This window comes from Lissotriton helveticus, chromosome 10 (genome assembly GCF_964261635.1).
Source record: "Lissotriton helveticus chromosome 10, aLisHel1.1, whole genome shotgun sequence".
Classification (NCBI taxonomy): Eukaryota; Metazoa; Chordata; class Amphibia; order Caudata; family Salamandridae; genus Lissotriton; species Lissotriton helveticus.
Window position 1 is genome coordinate 172,575,148 of NC_136071.1, and position 17,835 is coordinate 172,592,982.

Here is a 17,835-nt window from a genome sequence, read left to right on the forward strand (position 1 = left end):
TGTTAGGATTGCAGTTCAGCTGATTGATCTTAAGCCAGTTACAAACATTTGTGAGGCAAGACCTAATCATTTCCCCGTCAAAGTCAGTTCCTTTTTCACATGTAAAAATCAGCTGAGTGTCATCAGCATAGGAAACAATTTTGGGGCCCTCTTCCTCTACCAGAAATGCAAGGGGGATAGATATATATTAAAAAGGCAAGGACTGAGAATGGAGCTCTGAGGGACACCTACATTCATGGCTGGAACCGGGGATGAGAAAGGGGGGAGCCAGATGCCCTGAAATCTATTTGCCAAGAAGGATGACATCCATGTCAAGGCAGTCCCACCCAGGTCGATGTTAGCAAGTCTCTCCAGGAGCCTCTCATGTGGGACCGTATCGAAGGCCGCCGACAGATCGAGCAGCATCAGAACAGCCTTGCCTCCCTAGTCCAGCTTACCCTTGAGAAATTCAGTCATTTCCAACAGTGCAGACTCCGTACTGCATTGAGCCCTAAAACCGGATTGGGACTCATGAAGGAGCTTTACATCTTCAATGTGTTTTTGGAGGGCCTTGTTTACACGCTTCTCTAATACTTTGTAGAGGGCCGGAAGAAGGGAGATTGGCCTGTAGTTGACAGGGTCAGTCGGTTTGGCGTTAGCCTTTTTTATCAGTGGAAGAATCTGAGCATTGTACCATAATTTCGGCATGTTGCCTGAAGAGAGGGAAGCATTAAAGAGCTTGTGTACCCTGGGGTTTATGGTGGGAGCTAATAGGTTCAGGATATTTGGGGGTCATGGGTCGGTAGTAGAGCCAGACTTAATGCTCTGGAGAAGGGTCAGTGACTCTTCAAGCTGAAACTCAGGGAAAGTTATTAAAGATGGAGGATCCAAGAGGTGAAATTTGCTATTAGAACTAATGTTAAATGGTCAGTTCTTTCTCTGAGATGTTAGTGAAGGCTTGTTGGATCACGGAGATCTTTATGTGGGAGAATTGAGCTATATGCTTAGACCATTTTTCCGTGCAAGGCCCTTTCTTTGTGCAAGCTTTCGGGCGGTGAAGGATTTAACTATGCTAAAGATTTCCTTACTCTTCTTTTGGGCATTTTCTATCTTGGTTTGAAAGACGTTTTTCTTGTCTGCTTTCACGAGAAAGTAATGAGCTTTTAAGGTGTCTTTATGCACCTTCCTGTCCTCTGGTAGATAGGATTCACGCCATTTCCGTTCCATTTTTCTACAATTTCTTTTGATAGATCTCAGGGAATCATTAAACCATGGAGCTGGTGGCGCCGACCTCTTTGAGGAGCGGGAAACAACCAGTACCGCTGCCTCAATGTTGGTTCGGGGCCATGAATCTATTGAGAGTGCGTCCGAGTTGGGAAACCCAGACAGCTCCAGTGAGGAACGACGGAGTGCATCTGCTAACATCGGATGGATATTTTATGGAACGTCCTGTAATTAGGGACCCTCTGCCCTGCATTAGCCCAAGGGGCTGTGGCAGAGTTGGGAATGACAAATTTTAATAGGAGGTGGTCACACCAGGTAATGGGAAGAGGAAGGCTTACTGATATGTCAAAGTTGTGAAAGATTTGGTCTAGGGTATGGCCCTTCTCATGGATGGCCGATTAAATAGATGGAAACATGTTGCAAGGCTGCAGCGTCTCCAACAAGGAAATTGTTTGAGGGTCTCTTCCATTGTCCATATGTATATTGAAATCTTCCAGAATAAGGCAGTTGTTGTATTTTAAGGTCAGGGAGGTGGTGGCTGTATTAAGCGTTGTAATAACATTTCCAATTACAGCGGGAGGTCTGTAAATCAGAAAAACAGCTACACTATGATGGGGGATAAGGTACAGTGGAAGCCTAAGGACTCTGCGTCCTCGATGTCTTCCATCAGAATGGGAGAGCAGTCTAGTTTTTGATTGTTAATATGGTGACACCTCCCTCCTTCCCACTCGGTCGGTTCCTCCTAAGGATTTTTTAACCCATAGGGAAGGCCGAGGTAAGAGTAGGGTTGGAGGCTTCAGACAGCCAGGTCTCAGTGAGAAATAAAAGATCAGACTGTTTGTCTAAAAGTAGGTCATAAGTGTGTGGTTCATGCTTTTGCATAGAGCGACAATTTAAAAGGTGGCCTTTAAGTCCTCTGTTTACTTGTTGTTTTTGCACTTATTGTTGCATAGGAGGATCTTGGGTGTGAGTTTCCTGGGCTGTAGGAGAGACCAGTTGCACTTATTGCATCGAAAGTCTACCTCCAAGTTCGGATCAGCAGCTGTACACTGACATAATGGTAGCTGCCTAAGGCTAAGCAGTTTTTCCCTATTGCAATATAGTGGAAGAAACTCACTGGAGGGGAACTGGGCAGCATGGCCGGCGCCGGATGCTGACGGGCACAGACAGGCTTGCCTTTGGTGCGGCTTCAGTGCGCCATCGACACGCCCACTGCATGCATCTGTTTGCATCGGGAATATATAGGCTGATGCCTATGATGCAAACTGGATCGCTAACACAGCTGAGGAAGTGGAAACTGCGTGGGCAGAAGTTAGGAGCCCAATAGTAGCCCCAGCCCTCCGCACAATCGTGGTATCAGCCGTGGCGGACCAGGACTGGAGGAAAAGCGAGATGCGAATTGCAGCAGCTAAGGAGGTGTAGGTAAGCAGAATCAAGTAAAGTGCAAGTGTGCGTAGGTAGGAGACATTGTTAAAAAGCACAGAGTAATTCAGCCACACATATACAATTTTAAAAGTATTAAAAACCTTGTAGCGGCAGGAAACACTAAATCCTACCGCTGTCGGCTGCGCGCGTCCGTTTTCATCGGGAATATATAGGCTAATGTCTATGATGCAGACTGGACCGCTGACGCAGCTGAGGAAGCGGAAACAGTGTGGGAAACAGGGGCTCATATTGGATCATAAATTCAAAGCTGTTCTGAACAGGGGCCCCCCAAAATATGTTTGGCCCAGGGCCTCCAAAATCCTTAAGATGTCCCCGGGTACAGCAGAACATCAGAAGTGCAAGGACCCTCCCAGACAGAACAGGCACAGCTTGAACAGCGGCAGTGTTAGCTTCTCCTTCATAGGAAGGTACAAATCGTGCAACAACAGGAAATACTCACTTCCTTGCAGAACAAGTACCTCAGGGCAGCAGCAAAATAAACATCCGACACAGCAACAGAAGTGCAAGCTTTAGTCTGTCACAGAACATTTACAGCCTGTAACATGTAAGATGTCTGAATCAGGTGCTTAATCTACAGAGGCATGTCTGTAGGGCGATTATTCAGTAAATATTTATAAACCCTAATCTGTGTTTATTTTCTTCGTTTCAGGTGATTATGAACACTATTTTCGATCCTGGACCTTTCTGTGATTACCTATTGCATTCTGGGTACTGTAGCCTTCTTTTACTTCAACAGAAAAGAATTATAATCAGTGATTTCTAGTTGAAAAGTTCAGGTGTGAGAGTGTCTGAAATGACCCGTAGCGAGGTGGTTACCCTAGCCCCTCAAGCCACCTATCCCAGGGTGCTCATCATTACATACCTGTACTGCAATTTGTGCCAAGAAACAATGTATGCCAAGTAATCGACAAACATATTCTGAATGCATACCTGATAAAGTGACTTTATTTTAATAGAACAGTGTTCCTACACTGCATTCGGCACAAATGGTCGCAATTTGCACACCAACTTTTATTGAATGCATTGGTTTATTTGCGAACCAACATGTTCATACATGTTGGTTTGCAAAATAACAATTTGTAGGGGATCGCTTTTTGACCTGCGTCATTAATATGCATGAGGTAGGTCGTAAATAGCGACCCACTATGAATCGCCTCCATCACAGGGATGGTGGCCTGTTGGGGTCAGCAGATCACCAAGTCTGTGATTTCTTTTAAATACAGCAAACTTTTTTTCCTTTGAGGCAGCCTGTTTTCCTAAAAGCAAAATGGAATGTGTTAAAAAAAATTATAGAAAAGTTTCAAAACCCAGGGACCCCTGCTTACCTATAAAAAAAATTCTTTACAATATTGATAATGGGTCACCACATTCTTTAAGGAGTTGGTAACCTTGTAATGATTTGCAATTACGATCGCAAACCATTGATACATACCATAAGAAATTGCAAATTGGAAGGGATGCCCTAAACACACCCCTTTCAATTTACGATTCAGTATGTGGGCGTAAACCTATTTTGCGATTCAGTGACAAGTTACCGAATCACAATTTAAGTTTTGAACATACCCAAAAGCTACCTTGCAGTCGCAATGGCTCCGATTTTGCGAACCCGAGCCTTTGCAACCGCAAAATAGCTTTGAACATAAGACCCATGATCTGAATATTATGGAAAGCCGTAATGTAATTATCTAACTTCCTATTTGTCTCTGTGCCTCTCTTTCTGGTGTAATCATTGACATGTATTGTGGTTTTGAAAACTTGCCTATTATTTGCAGTCACATTTTAATAGCCACATCAGCACCAGGAATCAATCAAAGCTGATCTCAGGCTACAGAAGCCCTGCAGGTTTTTTAATAACATTTGCTCAATACCCAGGATCTTTTAATATAAACGCCTGCCAGGGCCTGTCACTCTGTTTTTGAAGCTGCATCTGATCTGGGAAACCATTTTGATGGCAGCCAATCCGCCTAGGTCTGAATTCACTCAGACAGTCTAAGCACTGGGGAGGCACTTCTGATGTTGCTATCAAGTATTAATGATTTATGAACAAATCCCTGGATGCTGCTCCAGCAGGCAGGCCATACTTTCCATGATTAATGGCACATTTCAATCAGAAAATTACAAAGCAGTGCATATTTCTGGAGTTATTACAGAGCAAAGACCGGAGAAGCTAATTTATGTAAATGATTTAAAAAAAATAATTATCTATTCCATTTCTAATGTGGATATGTGACCTGTTTCATAAGATAATTAAGCAGGGAGAGCATGCCATTCATGTAGATTTGCTCAGGTAAATATCTAATTGCAATCTGCTAGGGGCTGCTAACAAATTCTGCATCGGCACACCTGAACAAAATGCATCCTGCTGTGTTCTGTAAAGTCGACCCGCTCTGAAAACCAGGACATATGCTTTACTGAAATTTGCTGGCAAGGAGGGTGAAAAACTAGGATTGTCATGGCAAATTTAGACCTCTTAGTAACCCTAAGGGATCTTCTAAATGTTTTCAATTTCTCCCTTTCCTCGCCTGTCCAGACAAAGGCATCAAGGCATTTATGCTTTGGGGTGCTCTACCCCGCCTAGGCTTCTCACTGTGTATGCACAATGGTATTGTACCGTCACTAAGGCATTATATATACTACTCATTGCACTCTTGCTGGGAACTTGGAAAAAGCGAACTCCTGACCTGGGCACTGTGAAGGGGCATCGTTGTTGAGGTCGCGGCTCCCGCTCCTCGGCTGCCGCTGGGACCAATCCGACTCCGCCCATCCCCGCCCACACCGCTGCGGGACTGCGAGGCTGTGCAACACCTAAAGCCTCTTCCCGCAGCGGCACCGCCCCCCGCTTGGCTGACCGGATACATTTCGCAGCACCCGCTTCGTAGGTGCTACTCATTGCACTCTTGCTGGGAACTTGGAAAAAGCAAACTCCTGACCTGGGCACTGTGAAGGGGCATCGTTGTTGAGGTCGCGGCTCCCGCTCCTCGGCTGCCGCTGGGACCAATCCGACTCCGCCCATCCCCTCCCACACCGCTGCAGGACTACGAGGCTGTGCAACACCTGAAGCCTCTTCCCGCAGCGGCACTGCCCCCCGCCTGGCTGACCGGATAAATTTCGCAGCACCCGCTACGCGGGTGCTACTCATTGCACTCTTGCTGGGAACCTGGAAAAAGCGAACTCCTGACCTGGGCACTGTGAAGGGGCATCGTTGTTGAGGTCGCGGCTCCCGCTCCTCGGCTGCCGCTGGGACCAATCCGACTCCGCCCATCCCCGCCCACACCGCTGCGGGACTGCGAGGCTGTGCAACACCTGAAGCCTCTTCCCGCAGCGGCACCGCCCCCACGCCTGGAGGATAGATAAGGTACATTCTTAACGCGCAGCGGGACGCGCACGGGACGAAGCTCGGGGCGAAGACCGGGCAGAGAGCGGGCCCGTTTAAGCCCGTTCAAGACTGGGCAGGACTGGACTGGCCCACCCCCCTTACAATTGGTTCTATGTGTTTGCGTAATTATTTATTAATTTTATTCATACGCAAAGCTAAAACTAACACAGGTGCCCGTTACTCGATTGTCCTCTTCCTGTCAATTATTAGTTATTGCATTATTTTACTGCTAGTTGCCTGTGATTGATTATGTCACCCAGAAGTATGAGGAATGCTGTTAAAAAACAGGTAGAAATTGCAGGGCAGGTTATAGGCCCCATTGATAAATTTATAGCCAAGGCCAACAACGCAATTACTCAGGGTATCACTCTGTTGGAGCGCCGAGTCTCGCAGGATCTTGCGGTCGCTAGACGCTCTTCACTGGGCCTGATAGCGGCAGCAACAACTCCACATCGCCTCTTAGAACCTGCCCCCTTGCTGACTGCAGCAGCAGAAGTCCACCGCGTTCCAGGTATTGTGGACCTGTCGGCATCCCTAAACTTCACAGATCCTAATTTGTCAATAGAGAAGTCACCTGTAATGTTTACCTCCCAACTCAGTACTGCTCCCAGCCCGTCTGTAAGTAGGGGGTTAAAAAAGGGTGCAATTCCCAAGACAAGGAAAAAGGGCAGTAATAAAGGGAATAATCCCCGTAAAACCACCTCCTCCCTGACTTGCCTTAACCCTGAATCCCTGCACACATTACCCCTAACTGCGCAGCTTGTAGGCTTGGGTCTATTGTCGCAGGAGGGAGCTATTGACCCACCTGCACAAATTGTAACCTCTACGCTCATGGACAACACGAATCAAAGTGTGAGTAGTTGCGACACTAGTACAGAGGGGGAATGTAAATCATGTAGTAATAATGACCTCCTCTCGGTAAAAATCTGGGATCTAATTAGAACTCACTTAAAACCGTTAGAGCAGTCCCTCCAGAGGGTGGAAAAGCAGCTGGGGGAACTGACCCTAGCTTCAGCAAAAAGAGATGCTAGGGCCATACAAACGGTGCCTCCTAAAACAAACCCAAAAGCACCAAAGGAGGGTTTGCCTCCTCCATCCAAAAAACCCGGCGTGACCGGAGCAGTGCAACAGAAGAAACCGCCAATACAAACTGCTCTGGCTCCGCCATCCCCCAAAGCCCCCGCACAAACTGTCCTGGCCCCACCACCCCCTAAGGCCCCTGCGCCTCTCCAAATCCCTACCCTTGTAACAACTAAGGCACCTGTAGCTCCCAAATCCATACTTAGAAATAGAAATAGGGGAGGGTTACCTGTGCATCTCCCCCCCGAATCCACCCCATACGTGGAAATCATGACCGGTGTCCCTGAACTGGCGGAAGATGCCCACGAAACTCCCTGGTCGCTGAAAAATAAAGTGATTCATTGGCTGTCCATGAACAGACCCCTCCCACCATTCGCGGACAGCAGAGTCACGTCAGTGAGAAGGGTAGCATGGTTGGGCGCTGTGCCCAAAAACATTCAGGGCGACTGCATTATTGTTAACTTCGTGGATCCTAACACGGTGGAGCACATTTGCTCGTGGGGTGACCATGCAACCATGGATGGGATAGGGACAAATAGGCTGTCTTATTTTTATCCCCCAGCACCCCGATATAATACAGGCCCAGCCTGAGGGTGGACCCAAGTAGGGAATTGGGATGGACGCGGGGATCGGGGGGGTGGTCTGGGAATAGGAACAGGAATTTGCCCCCCGCTCAATCACTGGGATGGTGTGGTCCACCACTAGCCAACAGGTACGAATGTCTAGATTGGGTGGACTGACCATTAGCATCCGCCACTATTATCGAACAAAGAAGTTCCCTATACTTACCTATCACGTCATTGGTCCCCTTCCCTACAGTTACCTCCCCTCTGTATGGTGATGCACTGCGACACTTGCCTAGTCCTCAGATAGTTGGGGGGGAGGACCCAGAGCCCGCAGTGAAGGTAGCTAGCGATCACGCAAGGGTGGGGGAAGTGGCAGATCCAAAGCCTATTGAACATGCACCGGCCCGTGTACCCTGATCGAGGCCGCACATGTGGGAAGGACCGAGCCAAAAAAGTTAATAGACGGGTAAATGTGGGGACGGGGCCTCTAAGGGAGGGTGCGCCTAATAATAATAACGGTGTGTCAGGGGGGGTAATGGCGGCTAATCCGTCCATCAACCCCGCACCCCTCAAACTAACACATCTGAGGCTAATCTGGTGGAATGTAGCCGGCCTAGCTAATAAGCTGGACTCACAAGACTGGGTTACTTATAATGAGACTGGGGATGTTTGTATGTTTCAGGAGACCTGGGCAAGGGAAGAATATAATCAGCAGGGTTACCTGTCATTTTCCATCCCAGCCAGGTGGGAGGGTAAGGGCCGCCCCTCTGGTGGACTTACAACTTGGGTGGCATCTCATCTTGGGTGCCAGGCTTCACGCATACCGGTGCCATCGGATGACATTTTAGTGGTCCTATTGGCATGGCCAAATCTAGCGAAACTTGCCTTGATAAACATCTACTCTAGGCCAGTGGGGGTTTCGCGAGAATCTCCCACCATAGGCGAGCTTTCAGCTTATTTATGTGAAATCCCAAGGGGCACCCCCTATGTAGTTGGAGGGGACTTAAACTCTCATTTTGTGCCACTGGCTGGCCTTCTAGAGGGATTTCCCATGGAAGAAGAGCTCAGGTGGTCAGTACCCTCTGTAGTAGCACCTCCCCCGAAGGCATGGACACCTCTAGCACTCCAGATTACTGCCCTAACTTTAAAGCATGGAATCAGAGCCTGCAATGGGCGTATTAAGTCTGATACACCAAGCAAACCCACGTACAATAGAGTGGGAAGAGAGTCCCGCTTGGACTGCGCCCTTGTACAGCTAGCGAACTGGTCATCCATTCTTGATTTTAGGGTTACCGAAAGACTAGATAGTGATCACAGTGCCCTAGAACTAGATCTTATCCACCCTGGTATGGAAGCCTCTATCCCAAGTAAGGAGGAGAATAAACCTGAACTTCTACTGGGTAACAACAGGAGAAGAATCAGGTGGGAAAAATTAGTCAAGAGCCAAGAGAAACTCCCGAGGCTCTACGCAGGATTAATTCCAATCTTGGAAAAAGTGGGAGATTTAGCCAATGATGTGGGCAATAAAGATTCCCATAATAAATTATATCAGGCCCATGAGGACCTTATAAAGGGAGCGGCATGTGAGCTCTTTAGTAAGGTACAGAATTCTAGGAGGGGGCAACAACATACATTCTCATGGTACAATGTAGCCTGCAGGAAGGCAAAGGGAGAACTCCTTAGAAGCATCAAGGAGGGAATAGGCGGAGAGAAGTTACATGAAAATAGGCGGGCATACAAAAAATTAGTTGCTCATGCTAAAACTGAATGGGAGGAGGGCCAGTGGGAGGAGCTTACCAGCTCCCTCGCAATAAGGGACTACCGAATGTTTTGGCGGGTAGTAAATGGGGGATCGGGGAGCCTCCACTCGGCAATAGAGCCAAATATTGCAGCAGGGGTGTGGCAGGCACATTTCCAGTCACTTTATAGTTCAGAGCTGGGAGAAACCCCCATTACATCCGGTAATGAACTGGCTGAGTTTGGCGGGGACTTGATCACAGTAGGGGAGGTAAAGGCAGCAATTGCGGGACTGGCATCTGGCAATGCGCCAGGATTGGACGGTCTCCCCGGGGACCTGTTCAAGCAGGAGCCCGATGTTTGGGCCCCCTACCTTGCTATTGTATTTAATGCAGTCCTGCATGGCATGGAAATCCCGAGTACTTGGCTGGGGGCAGAGGTGGTTCCTATATTCAAGAAGGGCTCGCCTCTGCTCCCAGCCAACTACAGGCCAATTAGTCTAATTGACGTGCCCCAGAAGCTTTTTGGTAGGATACTATTGAACCGTCTCCAGGATTGGGTGGAGGAAACTGGCGCCCTTAGCCCATACCAGGCGGGCTTTAGGAAGGGAGTTTCCACTATGGACCAGGTCTTTCGTCTGAATATTATCTACTGGAGGACGGCGATATTCGAAGGCGGCAGCTTGTACACTGTATTTGTGGACTTGCGGGCCGCCTTCGACCTGGTGCCTAGAGGGAAACTCTGGAGTGTTCTGGCCGAGATGGGGGTCCCCCCGGACATTCTGGTAATCTTACAGAGACTGCACCAAAACAACTATGCCCGGGTTAGGTGCGGGAAGCTTGGGGAACTAACGGATAGATTACCCGTTGGCAGAGGGGTGAGGCAGGGTTGTGTACTGGCACCGACCCTGTTTTGTCTCTTTGTCAACGGGGTAATCGCTCATCTCAATGGCACTGAATATACTGATGCCCCTAAACTGAACGGCAGCAGGGTACCTGCAATTATGTTTGCAGATGATACCCTGCTGCTGTCCAAAACCCCCATGGGGATACAGAGGATCCTTGATTCTTTTGTGGTTTTCTGCACGGAAAGGGGGATTGAGATCAATGCTATAAAAACTAAGTTCATGGTCTTGAACCCAACCCAAAGATCACGCCCGAACCCCTTGCTGGGATCATCACGTCTAGAGAGAGTCTCCACCTTTGAATATCTGGGTGTAACGTTGAATGAAACCATGTCCTGGGGAACACACCAGACTAGGGCTAATCTTAAACTAGTGCAGACCACAGGTGGCATTGCACGGATGATGAAAAGTTCCACATATCGACCACTGGGGCCGGTTATCCAAATCTGCAAGGCACAGGCCAGGGGTGCCATCACATATAGGGCGGAATTGTGGGGCCATACACCTGCCCATAATTTGTCTATAACTGAGAATAAATTCATTAGACAGATAGTTGCACTCCCGTCTAGTACACCGCTCCTCCCTTTGAGGATGGACTTGGGCCTGAGACCCATAGCAGATGAATTGGGCCTCAGACCCATAGCTTTCTGGCGAAGGTTATGGAGCAGTGAGGAACTCTTTACTTACAGGGTAGAACTGAGGGAGTTTTTAACCCATCCCAAAGCCTTGCAGATTCCCTGGATAAAATATATAAAAATGTCCTGTGAGAGAATAGGGTTCCCAGGTCTATGGTCCGATCCAACTAATGCGTCACTTATGATCCCGCAAAGAGTTTTGGCCAAGGCTTATTATGAGCAGAAACTGGCTACTGTTTTAGATTGCCAGCGCGAGGGGTCATTAACATCTGCATTTATACAAAGCAAGGATTCCTACAGGCTGGAGAGGGTCCTGGATGGGATGACTCCTGGGCTGACCAGGAAGCTATTTCTCCAATGGAGATATGGCACACTGCCTTTGCGGTCATACACTAGCTCCTGGTCAACACCGCCCTCCACCAAGCAATGCCCGGCATACACTTGTGCTGAGGAAAGCGACCTACATGTGGTCTTGTTCTGTCCAACTTATAAGGCCGCCAGGAAATATTGGCTTTTACCCCTTATCAGAAACTTTGGTTGTAGGCAAAACCTCCCGATGTATAGAATTTTAAAAACTGATGTCTCGAGACCAACGGTGTTTGCACTAGCCAAATTCCTTACAAGTGTCTGGCATACCCACACCCGTATTTTAAAGTCGCAGTTGATTACTTAAGTATAAGAATATGAATTTTAATGTATGACCTTTTATCTACTGTCACTTAAGAAGTACTCTTTTTTTTATTTTGGAAAGGTTTTATATTGCATTATATGTGTTTTATTGTATATCTTTGATGGTCAAATTGGCCGAAATGAAGATTGAAAATTGAATATATATATATATATATATATATATATATATATGTGTATATATATATATATATATATATATATACTACTATTATAAAGGAAGAACTTTGAGGCTTTGAGGCGGGTAAACTCGGGAACCACAGCGCCAATCCACACACCCGATACATCGTTGGAATCCTCAGGGTGTGCAGATGGACATAGGCTATATAAATTTAAAAAATACGTTATATTTAAAAAATTTACATTTTAAAAAAAAGTAGTCCCCTTGAAGTAGCGCCAGCCGCGACCTGCGTGCTGACGTCGTCCAGGAGCGCGAGGAGGAGCGGCGTCCAGGAACGCAAGGAGGAGCGGTGGACATGGCGCGGGGGAGGAGCACTGACGAGCGGCACACAGGCGGTGAGCAGCAGCAGACCGGCGGAGCGGCGAGGAGCACTGAACTGAGGAGCGGCGGCTGAGCGGCGGACATGGCGCGGGGGAGGAGCACTGACGAGCGGCACACAGGCGGTGAGCAGCGGTGGAGCGGCGAGGAGCACTGAACTGAGGAGCGGCAGCTGAGGTAAGGCTCGGGGACAATGTCGGGGCAGGCGGGGGTCGGGGCACGCGGGGGACGGGGAGTTACAACAAAAAGGCTCCGGGGGACAATGTCGAGGCAGGCGGGGGTCGGGACAGGCGGGGGACCCTCTGGCATAATTGTGCTCAAGCTCCCGACTCCCGCCGGCCGCTCCATACTCTGTGAACTCCTACTCTTATCCCTGCAACCTCTGCTCATACTCGCCTCCCTGCAAACAGAGCGCCAGAGCCCCACTTATCCAGAAAGCTCCCCAGTTCCTCAGGCGCTGCTGCTGGCCACCACTGCAACACTGGGCCTCTGGCATAATTGTGTGAGGTAAGCCTCCAGAGGACAATGTCAGGGCAGGCGGGGGTCGGGGCAGCCGGGGGACGGGGCGGACGGGGGCCCGGGCTGCTGGCCAATGTCGGGGCAGGCGGGGGTCGGGGAAGCCTGATTGCTCCCGGACAAGGTCGGGACGGGCTGCTAGTATATATATATATATATATATATATATATATATATATATATACACATATATATATTATATAAATATATATATTTACTAAAACAAGCATTTGCAATGCAATAGGTCTAGCATTAATTAAGTTTGAGCTATTGGCATTGCTAAATATTGCAACACCAATTGCAAAAAAAGTCTATAAATTGTAGGCCAAAAAACTTTGTATTTATTTTTGTAGCAATGGTGGCATGCTGGGCTTTAAATGAATATGTATGTGGTTGTGGGTATGTGGTGTGGTTGTGCATGTGTTTGTGTATGTGGTTGTGTGTGTGGTTGTGTGTGCAGTGGTTTGTGTGGTTATGTGTGTGGTTGTGTGTGTGGTTGTATGTGTGTGGTTGTGTGTGTTTGGTTGTGTGTGTGGTTGTGTGTGTGTGGTTGTGTGCGTGGTTGTGGTTATGTGTGTGTGTGGTTTTGTGTGTGGTTGTGTGTGTTGTGTTTGTGTGAGTGGTTGTGTGTGTGCATGTGGTTTTGGCAAGTCATTGTTTCTTTTCCTGGGCCTATGTTTTCGCGCACATACTCATAGCTGTCATTGATATCTTTCTTATTCTGATCGTAGATGCTTTTACTTAGATATTCCAATCTTTGTCCCATAAAACAATGAGAGAAATGTTGTTCTCTTACACAATGTACCTAATGCGCACTTGTATGTGACAATCAATTGCCATATTTCTAATGTAATATTTATCAAAGACTATGACCCCGGATTCGTTTTTTTGATGATTTCTCTCATTATTTGAATTACTCACTTACTTAATTTGTTTAAACAAATGAACATTTGATGTATTCACAAATCTGAACATTTATTTAATATGGTTCAATGTGAATTTCTACTCTCAGGAAGTTTCACATTTTCGTACCCAACAGCTTAGAACACCCGCATTCCATTCGCCACATAATACTAAGGAGTCATTCACCAACTGAAATGCCCTGATGTACATTCAACAAGAAACATAGCAAAATAATTAAACAAAACTACTACCACTGAACTACCTAAGGAAATATGGGGTGTATGTCGCCATGCAATGCGATGGTGTGGGTGCTTTATTATCCAAAGTAATCTCTCCAGGCGCTATCCTAAACTGTGAATCCATATGCGTCTACAGTGGAATTTGTTACAAATGGGCAGTTGATCACAGCCATTTCTCCTACCATCCCCCGTGGTATTGAGAAAAGCTTTCAAGTAGAGGTCTAAAATGGTCAGGAAATTGTTTTTTTTCCGAGGCTGTTACAAATTGCAGCAAAAGAACGTCGGAAACACATTTGCTGTGGTTCAATGTTTTATGTAGAAGCTCACGGTAGGAATTGTATTGCAAGGTCGTCTCTAGTGCACCAGGGCACACTGCCAGAGGCCTAGTCAGGCCAACGCCAAACTTGCGGTGGGGGTGAGCAGGGATGGGGGAGGTGTACGGCAGCGCGAGGGGAGGATGAAACCCTTCAGAGCCCTCCATTCAGCATAAGCAAATGAATGTTTGAGATTCAGGGGCCTCTTATTTTGCGCTACGCCACTGCGCTCAGCACAATACAGCAACCAGCTTGAGCAGCTTCTCCTGGGAGGCCAGCGAGAGACAGCCCAGCTCTGGCCCACCGAAGGAGCCCCCCTGCGAGCTGGGCAGCAGCTGCCGCTGCGAGCTGTAGGAGGGCCCCCACCCCCCGGACAGGTAGGCGGAGGCGGCTGCGCCCGCCCCACCACCGTTCAGCCTTCTGAAAATCACTGTTGCTGCCCGGGGGCGAAACCAGGAAGTCAGGCATCCTTGCCCGTGACATGGGCGAGGCCTGTGATGCGGCCGGAAGAGGCTGTTGTGGCTCGTTGATGCACGGCTCCCATGAGGAAGGGAGAGCCTTGCAGTACCGGTTGAAGTCCTCAGAAGTCCCGGGTCCCAGGAGGGGGCCCGGGTGAAGTGGAGAGGTGAGGTCTGTTTCTGCAGGGCTCCCGTATACTGAGGGAGCCCCTGCAGGGCGTCGCATGGGAACCCCGCGCAGGCCGCCGAGAAGACAGGAAATGGAGTCTGCACAGCAGCCCGCTGAGTGGGGCTGCATGCTGGTACTAGCGAGTGCCTGTCCTGACTGGTCCAGCTGTTGCGGGCCACTCCATCGGGGGCATATTTTATTTTAAGTGCCAGTGTGCTGCCACGTCTTGGGCATTTGGTGTATTTGACGCCATGAGGAAGGGGGACAGGAGATGTGCACATCCCGTGACTGTACATGGTGAACGCGCGCGTCCACATTTCCAGTCCGTCCGCGCGTGCCCATCTCCTGTCTCCCTTGGGAGGCAAGTCAGTGGCAATAGAACTCGCTGGCAACAGCGCTTTCACGCTGCGGTCGCCAGGCGAGACCTAAAAAGCAAAGGTTACAGGAACGTTATAGTTAGTGTCAGATTTTACTTATCCAAAAACAGAGAAATTCAGCCGTTATAGTTAGCTGAGTTAACTATAACTCGCGCCCCTGCAATACTCTGCTTATGATCTCACATATCACATCACTCATGACATGGTCAGTGACATTACTGATGACATCACCGATGACATCTGAAATGACATAACTTTAAAAAAAAAATTAATACAGAGGGAGGGGAGCTGCACAGTCCACCTCCCGAGGCCGATTCTGGCCCCGGGGGCCCCAACCCTCGGGCACGGCCATTTCTGAATTATTTTTTAAAAGGGAGGGGGGCCACGTGGTACCTCATCTCAGGCCAATTTTGGCCCTGGGAAGCCCATTCTCCGGGGCCCGGCCATTTCTTTTTTTTAAAAGGGGGGGGCAGAACCATTTTCAGCCCCGGGGACCCCATCCCCGGGGCATAGCCATCTCCTTGGGGACTTTACAACTTGTACATTTGCAATTTTTTCTATTTGTATCTCTTCCCTGAGTGACTTTACAACTTGTACATTTGCAATTTTTTTCCTGTTTATATCTTTTATGTAACTCATGTAATCCTAAGTCCTTATGTATCGCAACTGGTTCTTTTGTAAAGCGCTCTGACACCTTCTGGTAATGTTCGCGCTATAGAAAATTGCATTAAATAAATAAATAAATAAATAAAAAGCAAAGTGTGCTCTGCTTTTAATGAGCGAGAGCAAACTGCTCTTGTTTGTTCAAAGCGGAGCACCCTTGTTTGCTTTGGGATCGATCCCATAGCAAGCATCAATGTCCCAGGGGGAACATTCAGGTACATTGCTGGAGCCGGCACTGGGGGGTGGCAGTCCTTCCATTTGCAAAATAGCCCCGGGGAGGTGGTGGTCCCTGGTGCAGCGCGTGGTGCATGACCCCCCCCCAAATTTGTGTATAGTAGGCCCAGGGAGGTGGCGGCCCCTGGGGCTGCATGGGGGGGCCAGAGACCTCCCACACATCTTATTTGAATATATGCCCGGGGAGGTGGTGGGCCCCGGGGCTGCGGTTGGTCGTGTGGACCCCTGCGCCCACACAATTAGCCCCTGGCGGGGGTGGTCCCCGGGCTGCGTGTGGGAGCTAGAGCCCTCCACGCATTATAATCTAAATACACGGCAGCCCTGCCGTGGGGGGCAACAACATCCTTGCAACTGCGAAGCAGGCCGTGGGTCAGAACTGCATCGGGACCCGAATGCGGCACAGTAAATTGGGACAATGTAAACTAACGTGCTGCTCCGGGGCCCACTTACGGTAGAAGCATGTGGGTTAATGTGGCAGCCTTGCAGGACCTACTAAAGGAGATGTTTTTCTGTTTCCAAAAGAACTACTAATCCCAAAAAGCAAAACATGCACCAGCGCGGCCCACTGAGGGCATGGCTTGCTAATAAAACGAGTGTTGTGGAAACCGCCTGCGAATGGATTATACAGAGACCTTTGATACAGGGGCAGATAGCCTTGAAACGCACCAGGTCAGTGGGTTGATAACCGGGAGCAGCAACAAGTGGTTTTTCTCTGTGTGAAAGCCGAATGGTTAATTAACTGCGAATGCGCCCCTAAAGCTCTTGGGCCTTTGTTGAAAAATATATATATATATATATATATATATATATGTATGTGTGTGTGGCGTGTGGTGTGTGTGTGTACGGCCAATGCAGAATTATAACTGCTGTTCCAGTCTCCATCGCAATTAGTGAGGGCTTGAGAGCCTTACCTGTCCCCTAAGAGGCAGGCTGTGCTTGCTTTTCTGAGTTACAGTACTGAATGTCTTTCCCCTGATTCCTTCCTTTGCAAATGAGTTCATTGGGGCAACACGTCCAGCTAAATCAATAAAATGATGGTAACCAAAAGCACACATACACAGTCAGAGCTTAATTTGTAAAACAGTAAGTTTCAGGCCCACGTCAGTATGCAACCGCAGCTTGCATTACCCATAGACCCCGCCAGTGCTGCCGACAACAGTACCAACACAACTTCTAACAATCACACTCCTGCAAGTGTGACAATTCACACTCTGCCAGGCCCAAAAGCTGTAGGAATAGCTTGGAGGCAATGTATTAATCATTTGTAATTTATTTTAAATACATAAACAACTGTTGTTGTGCTCATCTCTAAATCAGACAACAGGGCCGCCATGTGGCAGACAGTCATAAGTGCAGGTGTTGACAATTAAGTGCTGGTGCTGAGCACTGGAAACAACCAGCACAAGTTAAACACTGCATACACTCTTTGTTAAATAATTTAATGCGAGGTATTTAATGACTTGCAATTATATGTTATGGATTCTTGACTTCAAGAAGAGATCTATATTCCCGACTTGTGCCCCCTTGGCTGACCCTGATATCCTGATTCAGAACACACTTGTATTATTTGTTTTAAAATGATATTTCCCACCGGGAGGATAATCAACAGTTCGGGACACTACTTTGCTCATATGGGTGAAAAATGCAGGTTCGCTCTAACACAAGAGAAGTCTCCGTTCTCATCCAGGCAAAACACTCTTTAACCTAACAACAGCATTTGTGCCTTGGTCCAGCCTCTGTGTCTAATCCTTAGGGTGGTTGTCCTCTGGGTGCAAAAAAAGTTGATCGTGTTCCTCGTGCCCTAAGTGGAAACAACTTTTTAGGACATT